This window comes from Camelus ferus, chromosome 34 (assembly GCF_009834535.1).
Source record: "Camelus ferus isolate YT-003-E chromosome 34, BCGSAC_Cfer_1.0, whole genome shotgun sequence".
Classification (NCBI taxonomy): Eukaryota; Metazoa; Chordata; class Mammalia; order Artiodactyla; family Camelidae; genus Camelus; species Camelus ferus.
The window spans coordinates 1732072-1750194 of record NC_045729.1 but is presented as its reverse complement, the minus strand read 5'-3'; the positions used below and the strand labels follow the sequence as shown (position 1 = coordinate 1750194).

The 18123-nt window shown below is 39.0% G+C and overlaps 1 protein-coding gene and 2 long non-coding RNA genes across 4 annotated transcripts in view; 2 read left to right on the top strand and 1 right to left on the bottom strand.

Annotated features, from left to right (window-relative positions):
- DENND5B (DENN domain containing 5B) overlaps positions 1–18123 on the bottom strand; it is a 157147-nt gene that overhangs the window by 131052 nt on the left and 7972 nt on the right. The window lies entirely within an intron of this gene.
- LOC116661343 lies at positions 4202–8547 on the top strand. Its single transcript, XR_004317225.1, has 3 exons — positions 4202–4282; positions 8117–8119; positions 8537–8547. It is a non-coding gene; the product is annotated as an uncharacterized LOC116661343 (long non-coding RNA).
- Positions 14686–16935, top strand: LOC116661342. The gene is made up of 3 exons (XR_004317224.1): positions 14686–15493; positions 15600–15705; positions 16268–16935. It is a non-coding gene; the product is annotated as an uncharacterized LOC116661342 (long non-coding RNA).

The window sequence follows — 18123 nt, the reverse complement described above, 5'->3', positions numbered from 1 at the left end:
ATGAATTCCACGCTTATGGATTGGAAGGATAAACACTGTTAAAATGTGATTACTACCTAAAGCAACCTACAAACTCAACAATGCAATCTCTATCAAAATTCCAATGGTATTTTTCAAAGAAATAAAACAAATAACTCCAAAATGTGTACAGAACCACAAAAAAAAAAAAATCTGAATAGCAAAAGCAATCTTGAGACTGAAGAACAAAGCTGGAGGCATCACATACCTTGATTTCAAACTATACTGTGAAACTATAGTAAATAAAACAGTATGGGAACAACATTTAAAAAGACATATAGATCAATGGAACAGAACAGAGTGCACAGAAACAAATTCACACATCAAGGGTCAATTAACTTACAGCAAAGGAGCCAAGAATATACAATGGGGAAAGGACAGTCTTGTCAATAAATCATGTTGGGAAAACTGGACAGCCACATGCAAAAGCATAAAATTCAATCACTATCTCACACCATACACAAAAAGTAACTCAAGTGGATTAAAGACTTGAACATTAGACCTGAAACCATAAAACTCCCAGAAGAAAACATAGGCAGTAAGCTCCCTGACATAGGTCTTGGTAATGTTTTTTTTAATATAACACCAAAAGCAAAAGCAGCAAAAAGTAAGTGGGACTATACTGTACCAAAAATCTTCTGCACAGCAAAAGAAACCATCAACAAAATAAAAAAGCGAGCTACTGAATGGGAGAAAATATATACAAGTCATGCATCTGATAAGGGGCTAATGTCCAAAATATATACATACACAAATTTTTTTTTTAAAAAAAACCTCTTACAATAGCAAAAAGACAAAAAACAAAAAAACTAACAACTCCCCCAAAACGCAATTTAAAAATGGGCAGAATAACTGAACTGACATTTTTCCAGACACAGATAGCCAACAGGTACATGAAAAGATGCCAAACATTATTAACCATCAGGGAGATACAAATTAAAACCACAATGAGACATCACCCCACACCTGTCAGAATAGCTGTTGTCAAAAAAAAGACAAAGATAACAAATGTAAAGAATGTGGAGAAAAGGGAAAAGGGTATACTGTTGGTAAGAATGTAAACTGGTGCAGTCACTGTGGGAAAACTATGGAAGTTCCTCAAAAAATTAAAAACAGAACTACTATATGATCCAGCAATTTCATTCCTGGGTATATATCCAAAAAAGCAAAAAAAAACAAAAAAACACTAATTTGAAAAGATATACACATCCCAGTGTTCATAGTAGCATTATTTACAATAACCAAGATATGGAAGAAACCTATCAACACATGAATGAATAAAGATGATGTCACACACACACAAACACACACAGAAATATTACTCAACCATAAAAAAAGAATGAAAATTTGCCATCTGTGACAACATGGATGAATCTAGAGTATTATGCTTAGTCAGATGAAAACATATTCTATGTTATTATAATTTATCTGTGGAATCTAAAAAATAAAACAAACAAGTATATATAACAAAACAGAAACAGAGTCACTGATAGAACAAACTAGTGGTTACCAGTGGGGAGAGAGAAGGGGGAAGGGGCAAGATAAAGGTTTGGGATTAAGAGATACAAACTATGATGTATAAAATAGATAAGCAACAAAGATACAGTATACAGCACAGGGAAATAGAGCCATTAATTTGTAACAACTTTAAATGGAGAATAATATATAGAAATACTGAATCACTATGTTGTATACCTGAAACTAATACTGAAAATCAACTATACCTCAATAACAAAGTTAACTTTAAAATATAAGGATTCCTTTTCATCTCTCTTATCTGCACTCTAAATTATTTCAAGAGATCTGAGAAATTAATAACATGCAAATGTCTCTTAGAAATAAAGTCTTTTAAGTTTGCCATACTAATCACATGTTCTCTAAATCAAAAATAAAATTTCTTTAATGAAAATGAAGGGTACTGCCCAGTGATCAAAAGAGATTCATAATTCAGAGATCCTCAGAGTATCACAGATATTTTTAAGCATAATGAACCATAGTGATTACTTTGCTCAAGTCCTACATTATTTAATTTGTTTCACAGCTTATTTTTCAAGAGAATTGGAGTATACACAAACTTTCCCTTGAATTTCTATTCTTTATTGATTACATCCACAGCAACAAGGAAACAAAACCAGGGCGACCCCAGTGCGACTCCAGATTGGCTACTGAAGACGAGAATATGCGAGGATTTAATGGAAACAAGGCAGGGACTGTTGGAGCCCATGAATATTTCAGAAGAATAATGAAAAAGTGTGCCAGATGGGTTTGCTTGCAGCTGGCTAACAACTCAATTTCTGACCAAAGCCAAATGCTTCCTTACATAATTTATCAAGCACTTTTCAGTTCCCTTCCACTATCACCCTTTACATTCTTTCTTTTTTCATTTTCCTTTCTCTTTTCTTTTTTTAAAGAGCAATACCACCACTGTTTCTCTTTCAAAGTGGGATTTTTTTTTTTAATTTTAAAGGAAAGAGAAGAACATCTGTGAGTCCCGTACTGCTGAGGCTGAAGCGTGAGTCCAGGTGTTATGACTGAAGCAAAAATGGACAAAGGAAGTGCTACAAAAGCTAACCACTCTTTTCTAAACGAAGTAGACACTCATCGCCAAGGGTTCGCAGACACCAGCACAGACCAGCTCCGCCTGGGCGCGCGGGGGGGGGGGGGGGGGCAGTCCCTCCCGAGCACGCCGGCCCCGCCCCCTCCCGACTCGCCTCCCAGCGTCCCGCCCTGCGGTCCCGACACAGAAGCGCTGAGCTCACTCAGCTCCCTTTAACAATAAAAATTAAAATTACAAATAGCATTCGAGTGCGCACTATGTGCCAGGCACTGTTCCAAAGCACCTGATCAGCAAATCCCAAGAGAAGTTAGAGAACTAATACTACGAGGCAAAGAGAATTTAAGTCACTGGCAGAGACAACCCGCTTCAGAGCCCACACTCAAACCCTGCCGCGGCAACAGCAGGTACTATCATTCCCTTCAAATACAGACTGCTTCCAATTCCCGCACACTACCGCAGCCTGGACATACTCTATTTAAAGTCATTGCTGAAGGTTTTAAGTCCTACCTATATCAGAGATTTAAAAGCTTTCCTATCGCCAGAATCACTGTGGCAGCCAGCCTGCAAGACGGCTCAGAGATCTCTGCCCTTCGACACGCACAACCTTGTCAAGTCCGCTCGCACAGAGACCCAGGCCTGGACTGTGGGTCCAGGAACACAAGGCAAAAATGATGGTATGCCACTTCTGAAATTATCTTACAGAAAACTGCAGAGTCCATCATGGGCCACCCACCTCTCCACCCGTTTGTCTGTCTGTCTGTCTCTCTCTCATCACTTGCTCTGAGGGAAGCCAGCAGCCGTTTAATTAGGACATACAGGCAGCCTACATGAAGCCCAAGTGGTGAGAAACAAGAGACCTGCTAACAGCCGCACAAATGAGTTTAGAAGCAGTTGGCCTGGGCCCTGCGGTGACTGCAGCCCCTGCCAGCAGCTTGACTGCAACCTTGTAAGAGAAAGCCTGAGCCAGACCCACCTAGCTAAGCGGCTCCTGGAATTCTTGACCCTCAGAAGGTGTGCAATACAATCAACACTTGTTTTCAGTGCTAAATTTTAGGATAATTTGTTCCACAGTAAGTTAACTAATACAATTAAGCAGCCCTACTGACAGCTTGCTTGTAAGAAGGTGTTAAGAGTCTTTTACTATACAGCACAAGATATATGCCCAGTATGTTATAATAACTGTAAATGGGACATAATCTTTAAAACTTGTGACTCACTATGTCATACACCTGAAACACATATAATACTGTAAATTTTATACCTCAATATAATACCTCAAAAAAAAAAGTGGAAGAAGACGAGCAAAAAAGGTCTAAATTTCTAAGCTGGAATAACACTGATGCTTTTAATAATTAACTACTTTCATAAAATCTATGTCAACATAACTTTAAAAATGTTAAAAGCACATACAAAATGTACTTCTTGATTTAATTATTGAATTTGGTTAATAAGACATTTCACACTGTTTATTCTTACATAATTTGCTTGTAACTGGGATCAGAAGATTAAACAGAAAATCAAAACTCATTAAAGTGTCCATAAAAGAGTACTTATCTTTAGAGGAATAGTCTACAATATTATGGTAGTAATGACATAAAATCTGGTATGTTTCAAAGTAATTCTGTAGTGGTAGGTAGGAGTAAAGAGGGAGGCAGATGAAGATGAAATAGCATGGCAGTGAGCTGGTAAGTTGACAGGCACGTGAAGGTTCATTATACTATTCTCTTTTACACATATTTGAAACTTTTCATACTAAAGAGGTTTTCTTGTTTGTTTGTTTTTCTAAGCAGACAAAACAAAACATACCCTACACTGGATAATTTCCTACTTAACTACCATAATCAATCAAAACTTCCACTTAGCATACCAAGACTCCATAAAGTCAAGGTGATGTCACATAATTTGTAGAACAGTATCTTACCAAAGAAAAAGGTTAATTAAACCAAAACATATGCTCTGTACTTCTTTAGATAATAGGTTTTTTTTAAGTAAAATTTTCACTAATGCAACACGTACAGTTACACTTGTTGATGATTTTCAACTACCTATTAAAAAGAAAGGGGGGGAGGGTACAGCTCAGTGGTAGAGCGTATGCCTAGCATGCACAAGGTCCTGGGTTCAACCCCCAGTTCCTCCATAAAATAAATAAATAAATAAACAAACAAACAAACCTAACTAACCCCCCCCCCCGAAAGGACTATATCTGTTGAGTCCTTTTACATTCATGTTGTTGAGCCCTTTTTACCAACGTATATGCCTTGCTTAAGTGGGTGCCTTTAGTCAATTACAGGCATGTATCTCAGGGATACTGTGGGTTCAGTTCCAGACCAGCAGCAATAAAGGTAATATCACATTGAAGTGAGTCATACAGATGTTTTGGTTTCCCACCATATATAAAAGTTACGTCTACACTATCCTATATATTGTCCACTAAGTTTACAATAGCATTATGCCTAAATTTTAAAAAGTATATTCCTTAATTTAAAAACACTTTATTGCTGGAAGAATCAATATTGTTAAAATGACCATACTACCCAAGTAAATCTACAGATTCAATGCAATTCCTGTCAAAATACCAACGGCATTTTTCACAAAACTACACCCAGTAATTTTAAAATTTGGATGGAAACACAAAAGACCCCAAATAGTCAAAACAACCTTGAGAAAGAAGAACGGAGCTAGAGGAATCACGCTCCCTGGCTTCAGGCTATACTACAGAGCTACAGTAATCAAAACAGCATGGTACTGGCACAAAAACAGACATAGATCAATGGAACAGGATAGAAAACCCAAAAATAAACCCACACACTTATGGTCAATTAATCTATAACAAAGGGGGCAAGAATATATACCACAGAGAAAAGACAGTCCGTTCAATAAGTGGTACTGAGAAAACTGGACAGCTACATGTAAAAGAATGAAGTTAGAACACTCTCTAACACCATATACGAAAATAAGCTCAAAATGGATTAAAGACATAAAGGTAAGACCAAATACTATAAAACTCCTGGAGAAAAATATAGAACACTCTTTGACATAAACCACAGCAATATTTTTTTAGATCCATCACCTGAAGTAAAGGAAATAAAAGCAAAAATAAATAAATGGTACCTAATTAAACTTAAAAGCTTTTGCACAGCAAAGGAAACCACAGACAAAATGAAAAGAAAACCTACTGAATGGAAGAAAAGATTTGCAAATGATATGACGGACAAGAGATCAATATCCAACATATATAAACAGCTCACACAACTCAACATCAAAAAAAAAAAAAAAACCTGATTAAAAATGGGCAGAAGAACTGAAAGACATTTTTCCAAAGAGGAAATGCAGATGGCCAACAGACACACCAAAAGATGGCCAATACTGCTAATCATCAGGGAAATGCAAACCAAAAGCACAAGGAGATATCCTCACACCTGTCAGAATGGCTATCATCAAAAAGTCTACAAACAACAAATGTTGGTGAGGATGCAGAGAAAAGGGAATCCTCGTACACTGTTGGTGGGAATGTAAATTGGTGCAGCCACTGTGGAAAACAGTACGGAGGTTTTTCAAAGAACTAAAAATAGAACTACCATATGACCCAGCAATTCCACTGCTGGGTATATATCCAAAACAAAAACACTAATTTGAAAAGATACATGCACCCCAATGTTCACAGCAGCATTATTTACAATTGCCAAGACATGGAAGCAACCTAAGTGCCCATCAACAGATGAATGACAAAGAACATATGGTATCTACATCTATATCTATATCTAAACTACTACTCAGCCATAAATAAGAATGAAATCTTGCCATTTGTGGCAACATGGATGGACTTAGAGGGCATTACGCTAAGTGAAATAAGACAGAGAAAGACAGTTACTGCATGGTATCACTTATATGTGGCATCTAAAAACTACAACAAACTAGTGAATATCAAAAAAAGCAGGAGACTCACACATACAGAGAGAACCAGAGTGTGGGGGTGGGGAACAATATAGGGACAAGGGAGTGGGAAGTTTAAACTACTGGGTGTAAGATAGGCTTAAGAATGTATTATACAACATGGGGGATATAGCCAAGATTTTGTAATAACTATAAATGGAAAGTAACCGCTAAAAAGTATATAAAGATAGAAAATTTTAAAAATAAAAATACTTTATTGCTAAAAAAAAACGGTATGCATCATCTGAGTCCTCAGAATCTTTTGCTTTCTGCTTCGGTGGAGGGTCTTCCCTCAATGTGGATGACTGCTGACTGTGGTTGCTGAAGCTTGGGGTGGCTGTGGCAATTTCTTTAAATAAAACAACAATGAAGTCTGCCGAATCGTGAACAGTTTCTTGGTAGCGTGCAACGCTGTTTGATTACGTTTTACCCACAGCGGAATACTTTCAAAATTGGAGTCACTCCTCTCAAACCCTGCTGCATTATCAACTAAGTTGATGTAACATTCTAACTCCTTTGTTGTCATTTCAACAGTCTTCACAGCATCTTCCCCAGGAGCAGATTTCATCTCCAGAAACCACCTTCTTTGCTCTTCCGTAAGAAGCAGCTCCTCATCCCTTCAAGTTTCATCATGAGATTGCAGCAGTTCAGGCACATCTTCAGGCTCCACTTCTAATTCAAGTCCTCTTGCTATTTCTACCACATCAAGTCATCCATGAGCGTTGGAATCAACTTCTTTCAAACTCCTGTGAATGTTGATATTCTGATCTCTTTCCATGAATTACAAATGTTCTTACTGGCGTCTAGAATGGTGAATCCTCTCCAGAAAGTTTTTCAGTTGACTTTATCCAGATCCAGCAGAAGAACTGCTACTTATGGCAGCTATAGTCTTATAATGATAACACATAATATATATAATAATTTCTTAAAAAAGAAGACTTGAATGTCAAAATGACTCCTTGATCCATGGGCTACAGAATGGATGCTGTGTTAGCAGACATGAAAACAACATTAATCTTACTGTCCATCTCCATCAGAGCCCTTGGGTGACCAGGTGCATTGTCAATGAGCAGTAATATTGTAAAAGGAATCTTTTTTTCTGAGCAGGTCTCAACAATAGACTTAAAATATTCAGTAAACTATGCTGTAAACCGATGTGCTGTCACCCAGGCTTTGTTGTTCCATTTAGAGGGCACAGGCAGAGTAAATTTAGCACAATTCTTAAGAGTCCTAGGACTTTCAGAATGTAAATGAGTACTAGTTTCAATTTCAAGTCACCAGCTGTGTTAGTCACTAACAAGAGTCATGCCATCCTTTGAAGCTAGACACTGACTTCTCTCTAACTATGAAAGTCCTACATGGCATCTTCTTCCAATAGAAGGGCATTTCCTCTACACTGCAAATCTGCTGTTCAGTGTGGCCACCTTCACCGACAAGCTGAGCCAGAGCTTCTGGCTACGCGGCTGACGCTTGCCCGTCAGCACCTGCTCCTTCACTTCTGTGTTATGGAAATAGCTACTTTCCTTAAGCCCCATGAGCCAACCCCTGTTGGCTTCCACCTTACCTCCTGCAGCTTCCTCACCTCTCTCAGCCTCCATGGAACTGAAGAGAGTTAGGCCTTGCTCTGGGTTAGGCTTTGGCCTGAGGGAGCATCGTGGCTGGTCTGATCTTCTATCCGGACCACTACAACATTCTCCATGTCAGCAATAAGGCTGCTTTGCTTTCTTACCAATCATGCGTTCACTGGAGCAGCACTTATAATTTCCCTCAAGAACTCTTCCTTTGTACTCACAACTTGGCCAACTGTTTGGCTCCACAGGCCTAGCTTTCTGCCTTTCGGTTTTTGACACGCCTTCCTCACTAAGCTTAATCACTCCTAGCTTTTGATTTAAAGCAGGAGAGGTGTGACTCTTCCTTTCCCGTGAATGCTTAAGGACCATCATAGGGTTTTAACCGGCCTAATTTCAATATTGTTGTGTCTCAAGAAGTAGGGAGGCCCCAGGAGAGAGAGAGACATGGAACAGCCAGTCGGGAGAGCAGCCAGAACACACAACATTTATCCATTAAGTTCCATCTTATATGGGCTTGGTTCGTGGCGCCCTGGAAACAATTACAATAGTAACATCAAAGATCACTGATCACAGATCAACCAAAACACATATAATAATAATGAAAAAGTCTGAAATATTTCAAGAATTACTAAATGTGACACAGAGACACAAAGTGAGCGAAAGACTTGCTGGGCGCAGGGTAAAAAAACGCAGTAAAGGGAAGCGCAATAAGGTAAGGTATGCTCGCACGTGTAGATAATCTATTCCTTAAACAGGCGGGTAACCGACAAAATCTGTAACTCTCATGTGTAAAATGGCCCAAAGTTTGTCTTGTTTTCATTCAGAATGTGATTTAAGTTGAATGGGTTTATTATTGCTCTTTTTAAGTATAAGTGCCCTGCTTTCCATCAGATTAAAGGGGTGGACTCTTCTACACTTGAGAATGGTTAAGTTCCTCTGCAGGGAAAAGGGCCTGAATTTGGACCCAGGAGACTCTCTCTTCTGGTTCTATCACTAGCAATGCCAACTCAGAAGATTCATTTAACATATCTGAATGTGACTGCCAACTGCAAACTGGGTTTGTACCTGACGTGCTATATGCAATAAAAAATACAACTTGAGCAATAGCTTTATCATTAATATTATGAAATAAAGTGAGGTAAAAGGGCAGTAACATGGGTAAGAGAATTCTATCAAAGATCAAAGTAAGAGTATGCTCTGAGATTTATAAGAAACGTGTCACGGAACACAGAGAGTACCTCTGACATACGCACAAGGAAGTGGTAACTGATTGTGGCCTGGGAGAGGAACTGGATCGCTGGGGAAAGGAATGGGACACATTTTTTTAAATAATATTTTTTTATCTTCTGAAAAATGATACCACATGAATTTTAAAAATAATGGAGAGAATTCGCTGTCAGTTAAAAAAAAAAAAGGACACAATTCTAGGGACTGTCTTTTAATGTCTAAAGGAGAGTTTCAGCAACACCTTTAAGGCGTTTAATCTCACCAAAGTGCCTGAGGTTTAATTCAATCGATTATGTTAATGAAGGTAGTAGCTAACTGTTTCCTGAACAGTTACATCCCACTACAGTGTGCACTGTACACGTGTTTTCAGCCAACGGGCAGGCACAGTCCTGGAGCAGTACCAGAGGACCTCAGCTTTCTGGGTGGGCGTGCCGAGAACCCACGGCAAGCACGTGCAGACAGTCAGACTGGTTAGGCAGTTGTTTGCTGTACAAATGCCAAAGAGTTTATGGAGCATATGGTTCGCTGCCTCATAGCTGAAGCATACAGACGCACGCTAAATGCTCTACTAAAGCCTGCCACGAAAAGTGTGCACTCTGACTACAAGCTGAAGCACTGCAGAAGAAACATAAATTATTTCCTAATTAATGCCCAACAAATTATCCCAATTCAAAAACAAGTTTCTCAGCTTGTGTAACGGACAGTTTCCATATTTTTAATTACGGTTATTTTTATATTTCATGTTTAAAAACACAGACTTAAATTAACATGCACATGTTCTTGGTTCCCTTAAAAGTAAAAGGAAGGGAGAAAGGAAAGGAGAGAGGGAGGGAAAAGGGGGAGAAAGAATTGCATGTGTTATAAAAGAGGTAAGTGTGGCATTATGGGAAGATCACTGAATTCTGGGAAGCCTTGAATCCGAGCTCCAGTTTCACTACCTGCTCGCACACACGTGCTTTAACGTAGTTAATCACTACTATTACAGTAAGATGTGGAGAAAGGGGTTTTAGTCTTTCCTGCTAGAAAGGAAAAAAAAGGCCTATCAGCACCATCACTACCACAAATTCAAAACTGAACTCACCTCCATCCTCTGAAACTTATTTCCTCCTGTGTTCCTTCCTTCTGAGTGACACTATCATATATTCTTGTTGCCTGGGCCGAAAATCTCAGTCCTGTGCATCCCATCTCCCCTTTGACCTCACATACACTAAAGTTGCTAAGTTCAGTTCATCCAATGTCTATCCACCTCTTGTACCCATCCTGGCTTCTTTACTCCCACTGCCGCTATCCTAATTCAGGCCCTTCCCCTCCCGTTTGTTTTGGAGAACAATCTCTTACTTGGTCTCCCCACTTGTAGGCTCTTCCCAGTTTGATTTCATCCTACACCACGCATCCAGAGTGGTATCCCCAGAGCACAGCCTGGAGCGCGCCATTCCCGTGCTCGAGACCTCGGAGGGGCTCTGTCCTGTCTTCACAGTCACGCATTCGGAGAGGCCGCTTTCCAGTACCCACTCCCCCACCCTCCATTGTGAGGCAGCCCTGTGGTCTGCATCCCAAACTGGTCTCTGAACAGCCAGTGTAACCCCATTTTCCTTGGCCACAACAGTGGTTCAAGGATGGCCTCGTGGAATTGTGACCTGGTCACAGCAAAGATCCAGATTCTTGTTTCAGGCATAAGTGGCGAGTGGAAGAGGAAAGTCAAATCTCCTCTAGGGAAAGTGTGATGTGCAAATGTGAAGGAAGCCAAACTGAACGGAAGTCAGCACTGGGGAGAGATGGACGGTAAAGAACTGCTGTGAACCGGAGCGAGAGCTCTGTTTAAACTATACCTGATCAGCCCATGCCCCAGAAAACTGCTACATGTAAACCAGCCAAATTCCTTCATTTCTTAGGTCCTCTCTCACCTATAATCACAAGTATTCTAACTGACAGAAAAATCGTCCAAAAGCCAGGTTCAACTCATCTCTACTTCACGAAATGCTTAAAGGAACCTAGTCTACGTATCTCTTTTAAGTGTCTGAAGTATACACCCAACTCTAGAAACAAAAAATGGGAGCAGAGACCTAGGCATAAATAAATCCCACTTCCCCCTGGCTTGCTCCTCTACTTCCCCTTGTGAACGTGTTAATATTCTCAAAAAACTTTTTAAAGAACCACTGCTAGTCACAGTACTTAGAGCAACTAAAATTCATCTCAATCAATCCATGCTAAAAAAAAAATAAAAAAAAAAACTTAAACAGAAACAAAAATGCAAGTAATAACTCTCCAAATAAGAACTAACTAGAGTCCTCACTCCCTGCCCGCCCACCCCCTTTAAAACACTTTTTTTTTTTTTTTCGGAAAAAGTGTTTTGCCTCATTTACTCAAAGAATTGTTAGAATGCACTGTCATGACTAACAGAAGTTATATTCATGGCAGTAAATTGACAGGTTCAAGGGAAATGAAAAGCACATCTGTTCTTGTATAAGTTTTTCCAGTTACTATGACAAACATCCCTTCTTTGGTATCATAAGGTTTTTGGTTGGTTGGTTTAAACAAATGAAACTCTTTTAGGAGGAAAGTGTCTTTTAGGAGGAAAGCAATTTACAGAAAGGATCTAAAGACACCAACAGCCAAAACACTGCAAGACAATCAAAAGATTGTCCCTGTTCTTACTACCCCGCCACATGAAAAGGGAAACTGTTGGCACTCTGCAGCCAGTGCCAGCCCTGCTCCTGGAATGTTTACACAGCCCCTCGAGGGACACAGGAAGGGAGCTGCCAGGGACAAGTGTCAGATCTGCTGGGGCTCCTAGACTCAGCCTCCCTAAAATACTCTCCCAGGAGACAATCAGATTTTCCATCAGAGGTTTATTATGCCATCTAAATGCATTTCCATTCTCCTATGTGACTATGAATAAATTGGATTCCCAGTAAGATGGAGATCAAGAGTTTATCTCATTTGTCACTGAACTGCCTTTTTCGCTTACCAGTCTCTCCTGTCTTCCCATCTCATTTGTCACCAATGCTTTCCTTTTTCCATAATAGAAAAAAAAATTTCAATGTTATTTTGGTGTTAAACTCCTAAGATTCAAAACTACTCTTTCTTTTCCCATTTCACTTTAATTACTGATCATCTAGAGGATTCGGGTTTAGAAACACATGTGTAACAAGTATTAAGCATTTAACTCCTATCCCTCAAAGTAAACACCTGAGGTAGACAACTCCATTTTATTTATTCATTCACTCTTTCAGCCAACAGTTCTTCACGGAGATCTCCACAGCTGTCTTATCCTCAATCAGTGGCAATTACTTGGACAAAAGAAAATCTTACTGTGTTTCCCAGACTACTGCCCAGCTCACTTAACCTCAGGAAAATGGTCACTCTGGCTTCTAACTAGTGACCAGAAATCAGAACTTCTACTTTCATTTTAAATTCCATCCCTTTGGGATAACAGATGATTTTTTTCTTTAATATAATCTTGTATCCTTCAGTTTTTAAACTGAGCATATGATACTTTTATAGTTTAAAAGCCACATATTTTTTAAAAAAGCATTTATTGCCTTCTATTATTTCGAGTCAATTATTTTATTTATGCACACTTCTTATGGAATATTCAATAGCGGGAAAGTACCCTGTAAACCAAAGTCCAAAAGCTTCATTATTATAAACCTTTCTGACAGTGTAAAACAGACACTCCTCAGAAAGTACCTACTAAATGTCTGAAATACAGCAAATGCTTAGTTTTCTGGATAAACTTGAAGACAGTATGCAAAACAATAATAAAATATATAAGTAATCCACGAGACTTTATTTTTGATACTAATTTTACCCTCTTTCAAAAACAAAACTACAAATAAGAAGCAAAACTAAATGTGTTCCCCTCCTTTCGTCTGCCCCTGATTTTCTTCCCACTCTATTTTGGGCAGCTGGTAAGGTGTCTAAAAAGTGTTTATTGTAAGATAAGCAGGTTAAAGAATTGACTCTCTCTGAAAACATTCCATTTGTTGGTTGCTCTTGCAAAACACCCTCTGAATACAGACTTTTAACTTCTCGTACCTAAAGAGACAATGTGGAGCAAACAGTTGGGACTCTCTTGGGTTCCCTTATCCTAGAAAGCTCGAATTTTAAGTCTCTCCCTAAGTAAGCACCATTACTTTGTGACACTTTACTCCAAAGGAAAAAACATGTTTAGTCATACACACACCCACAAAACTTTAAAGTTCCTATTAGAAAATATACACACACCCTGGACAGAAAAAACTGATTTTTTAAAGAAAAAATCATTTACAAAACTCCTGCCCACAATTAAATGTGAATGTTCTCCTCAATTCTAAGAACATGTTTTAAGGAAGCTTAAAGCTTTATGTTGCTGTGTAAGGAAACCTGGGTCAACTGGAGAAAAGCTCAAAGGCCCATAATCTCATAACAAAGCAGCAGGGTCAAAAGGCAGAGGTCAGGGACCAGGGGGACAGGGTGCAAAACAGTTCCCACCCTTGAGAAGAGGCTGTATCTCATTATTTCAGAAGTCCTTCAAAAACTATCCAGTCATGCTCGCTAAAGTAATACAAGCATTTCCTTTAAGTCCCAAAGCAAATCTAAATTTTATGAAAGAATTTATTTTTAAGAGTAAGGAATTTAAGAAGTTACTTCTTTCCCCTAGATTGAAAAAAAACACCAGTCTCTCTAACACACGTAACACACCAATGCTTCAGCTGTCCCTCAAAGACTGACTTTCGCATAAAAGCTGTCACCTGATCTATTCAACAGAGTTCACTGGGGCACAGAAATAAATACTAAATGTGCATACATGTCAACAGACATTTCACATCGAGGCCTCTGCCCGCTAATGATTCAACAAAATATATGCACTTCTCAGTCTTATGGCTACATTCACAAAAAGCTACATTTTGACTCTTATCTAGAGATTTCATTCCAGGGAAGAGTGAACAGAATATTCTCTTAAACTTCCAGCAGGGGTGACATTTGTACAGGTGGCTCTGAAATGACCCCTCTAGCACAGTGAAATCGGGGGGGGAGGGGAGGCTCCAGGGTCTAGGGTCTTCGTCTGGATAGCTCTGTGCCATTTCTCACACTCTAACCATAAAATCTGTGTTCCATACAGAAAAGGGTAAGGGGGAGATCAGGAAATGGGGATTTTGGAATAACAGGTGTGGTTTTAATTTTCTCTTTTCCACCACCTTCCACCTGCCACACACGCAGACTTTAACTCTCTCCCCGCTGGCCCTTTCCACCAGGGACGAGATGGTTTACAAGGGGTTCACAGTAAACAAGGCCTGTCGGCCCTTCCCTATGAGGAACACACAAGATTCTACATTCGAGCCCACACGGCTTCCATGTATGTATTTAAAATCAAACTGGAGCCAGGGCTGCCAATGGAAGATACGCGCTGCCAGACAGGAGTGAGAACAGCTAAACAAAATAACCCACTTTGGCATAACCACCTCAGTCATACCAATGCTTGTGTTTTAAAAACTGTGAAATCACAGTCATTGTTCTCGTGAACAATGACACAAAGCAAACGGAGTCAAGTCTCAAAGCCCATTTCCCTGGAGCTGAGCCAGAATATTTTGAAATCCGGACAAAAGTTTATTTATTAAGAAAAAGAATACCCTTGAGACAGGAGATGGGGAAACATTTTTAAACAATCTGTTATCTTGTTACCCCAGCCATTTAAATTTCCTTCAAAATTAGCGTTAAACTTAAAGTGAAGAAAATAAAACAAAACGCTGTGGTCCCAGAAGTGAACCATCTGCAGGCTTTAAACCTGTAATCAGTCCTGAATTCCTACTGCTCCAACCATTCTTATTAAAGTCAGTATCTCATTCTCATGGAATTCCAGCTGATATGCTGGTGCTGATTCTTACGACAGGGACGACTCCCATGTCAGAGAGTTATATAAGAGCATGGGATGCTCGCTCCCCTCAAAACAGTTCATGTCTCATCTGCCCGGGGGGGAGACAATCTGGCCCTGCTATTTCAGTCCTGATCGACAAGACGAAAAAAATAATGTAACTTTAATATATAAAAAGAATATTGTTGATCTGGCAGATTGTCCCTGTTTTCCCAAAGGACTATGAGAGATGGAAAAGGAAGGAAACTGAAGGGATTCTAGAAACAGAAAGCATGAAACCTAAAAAAGCTGTGGGAAATAAGAAATCCTTCCCTCCTTCTGCTGGGGATGGAGGTAACAGAAATACTCAGTTGAACCTTTGAATTTCTTCACTATGAGATTATTAACAATAATTAAGACATTGAAAATTTTTGCTAAAAAAAAATTTCTTCTTCTCCAGGTTGTTATAGGGGAAAAGACGACCAAAAGAGCAACAGGAGGTGGTTTCATGAGGCCTAAGGTGAAAATAAGGGTGATCTCTGAAGAAGGCACTAGGGGAAAAAAAGGTACAAAACTCTGGTCTATGAGCAAACTTGGGCCAGGCTCCTGGGAACTTAACTTAGACATCACTGCTACATGAATGTTCCCTCAAACTAGACAATAATTTTCTGTGTTAAATAAATGACAGTAGGAGGGTGGCAGAAAAGAGGAAGACAGAAAGGGTGACAAAACATGATCTTCAAAGCCTGGATTCTCTAAGTCTGGGCAGGAGAAAATTATGCCAAACAGATAGATTTTCATCACAAGGCTTCTGGGATCTAGAAAACCAAGTACTTAAGCTATCTTTCAACTAAGTTTCACAGCTTAAAACCTAGAGGTCCACAAGCTGTATCTAAGGATTCGGCCTGCTAGTCCACAGCAGGATTGAACTTAAATTCCCTAAAATTACAGTTCTACCTCGTATTTTTTTATTGTTTTCTACAGTTTAAAAGCTCTTTCCTAAAGACCATCACATTTTATAACTGATAAGAGTATTTAGAAACAATCCAGATCAGCGTTGAGTGCTGTAAAAACATACTCCTAAGTGTGTCCTTGGACTTGGAACAAATTTGTTTTTTTAATCTACAGGGAAGGGAAGCAAACAGACTCCTTTTGCAACAGTCTTCCTAAGAGAATATGAATCTGAAAGTACTGACAGCTCGTCAGGAACTAGCTCAGCAGGAGCATCAACGAGGCAGCTTTCCCACTGCGTGCGGGGCTCTCCACAGTTACTAATTTGCTGCGTCCAGTGCCGCTTCTTCCTCTCCCACCCAAAAAAAAAGCACATAGGAATGGCAGTAAGAGTGACCTCATTAGAGGGAAGACCTTGAATTCACTTCCACTTACTTAAACATACGTATCATTTACAACCTCAGTACTTCAACCACTGTTAATAATTACTTTATGACCCAGCTCACAACTGGCAGGCCCACTAATGTGTCACCCCCCAGCAGCTGAGGACAGCTGGTCTGGAGGACATGGAAGGGCAGCACGGCAGTGGTGAGAGAGAGTCACTGGGATGCAATTCCAGCCTTGGCCTTCATTGTCTCTGTGACTTTGAGTAACAACTCACTGATTCTCAGCCTCTTCACCTGTAAAGTGATGAGAGTAATACCTTCAAGTTATTGTGACGATTGGGGAAGGGTACAGCTTAAGTGGCAGAGCACGTGTTTAGCATGCACAAGGTCCTTGGTTCAATTCCCAGTACCTCCTCTAAACACAATAAATAAATAAACCTAATTACCTCCTTCCCCCCAAAAAACAAATAAATAACATTTTTTAAAAAGTTATTGTGAGGATTAAATATAATGTTTATAAATCACCAATCACAGTTCATGACCCAATAAATGTTAGCTATTTTCATAGCTTCATCATATAAAGGTGATTTCCTGGAGTTACTTTTGACGTAATAGTGCTAGCATATATCTTGGAAAGTTGTTTTTAAAAAGCATTATTTGAATAATGCACCAGTGATGTATACAAGTTTATAAAAGAAAAATAGAAGGTATTAACTCAAGAAATCCATGTTAATTAAAATAGTCACAATATTTAATTTAGAGTAAAGTCAGTAAAAATCATCGATTCTTGGGAAAGGCACAGGAATGAAGGAGAAGGCAAGTGTTTCCTAGTTTTCTAGCCTTATGATGTACTGTCTCAGCAGCACATAAAATACTTCCATTTCTATTCCTAGAATTCTCATTTCTTAGCTGCTCACACTAAAACAGCTATCTTTGTATTCTGTTTAAAAAGTAATGTGGAAGACAGTCTCATACTGAAAATTTTTGGAATCTCTGGCTAAGAGATTATTATATGGAGCTATCTTAAAAAATCAAGCCTCAGGCAGAACAGAATATCATACAAGGTACAATAAAGACAAAGTACAAATGGGGAAAAATACAAAGGATTAAACTTTATAAAACAAAGAGAACTGTCGTGGCTGACCATGCCCAAAACTGCTGTGGATGCCCACAAAGAAGGAAACTGAATGCAACTTCCTAAGATATTCCTCTAAATCCACACCTGAAGCTACCTTCTGAAACTTCATGAACACTACCCACCATTTATGTGCCCATGGCATCGCACTAGTTTATAAATAAATAAGACATGTTGTCTGCTTAAAAAAAAAAAAATCAAAGCCTTGCTGGTACCTGTATGCTTGCTTGCATAAAATTGGTGTTTAAAAAAAAAGATTATTAATTTTATTTATCTATTTACATAGCTTATTTCAAGAGGGGAGGAATAGGCTAATAAACATTATAGACATAAGAAATTTTAGCAGTTTTCCACAAAGCTGACATATATCTTTTTTAAAATTAATTATTCATCCATTGTATTGCTTCTTCATCAATTTCAAGCCTACCTTTTAAAAAAGAACTCTACTTTCCACTTCACAGATTAAAAACAACACACATAAACAAGTTTATACTGTATAGCACAGGGAACTA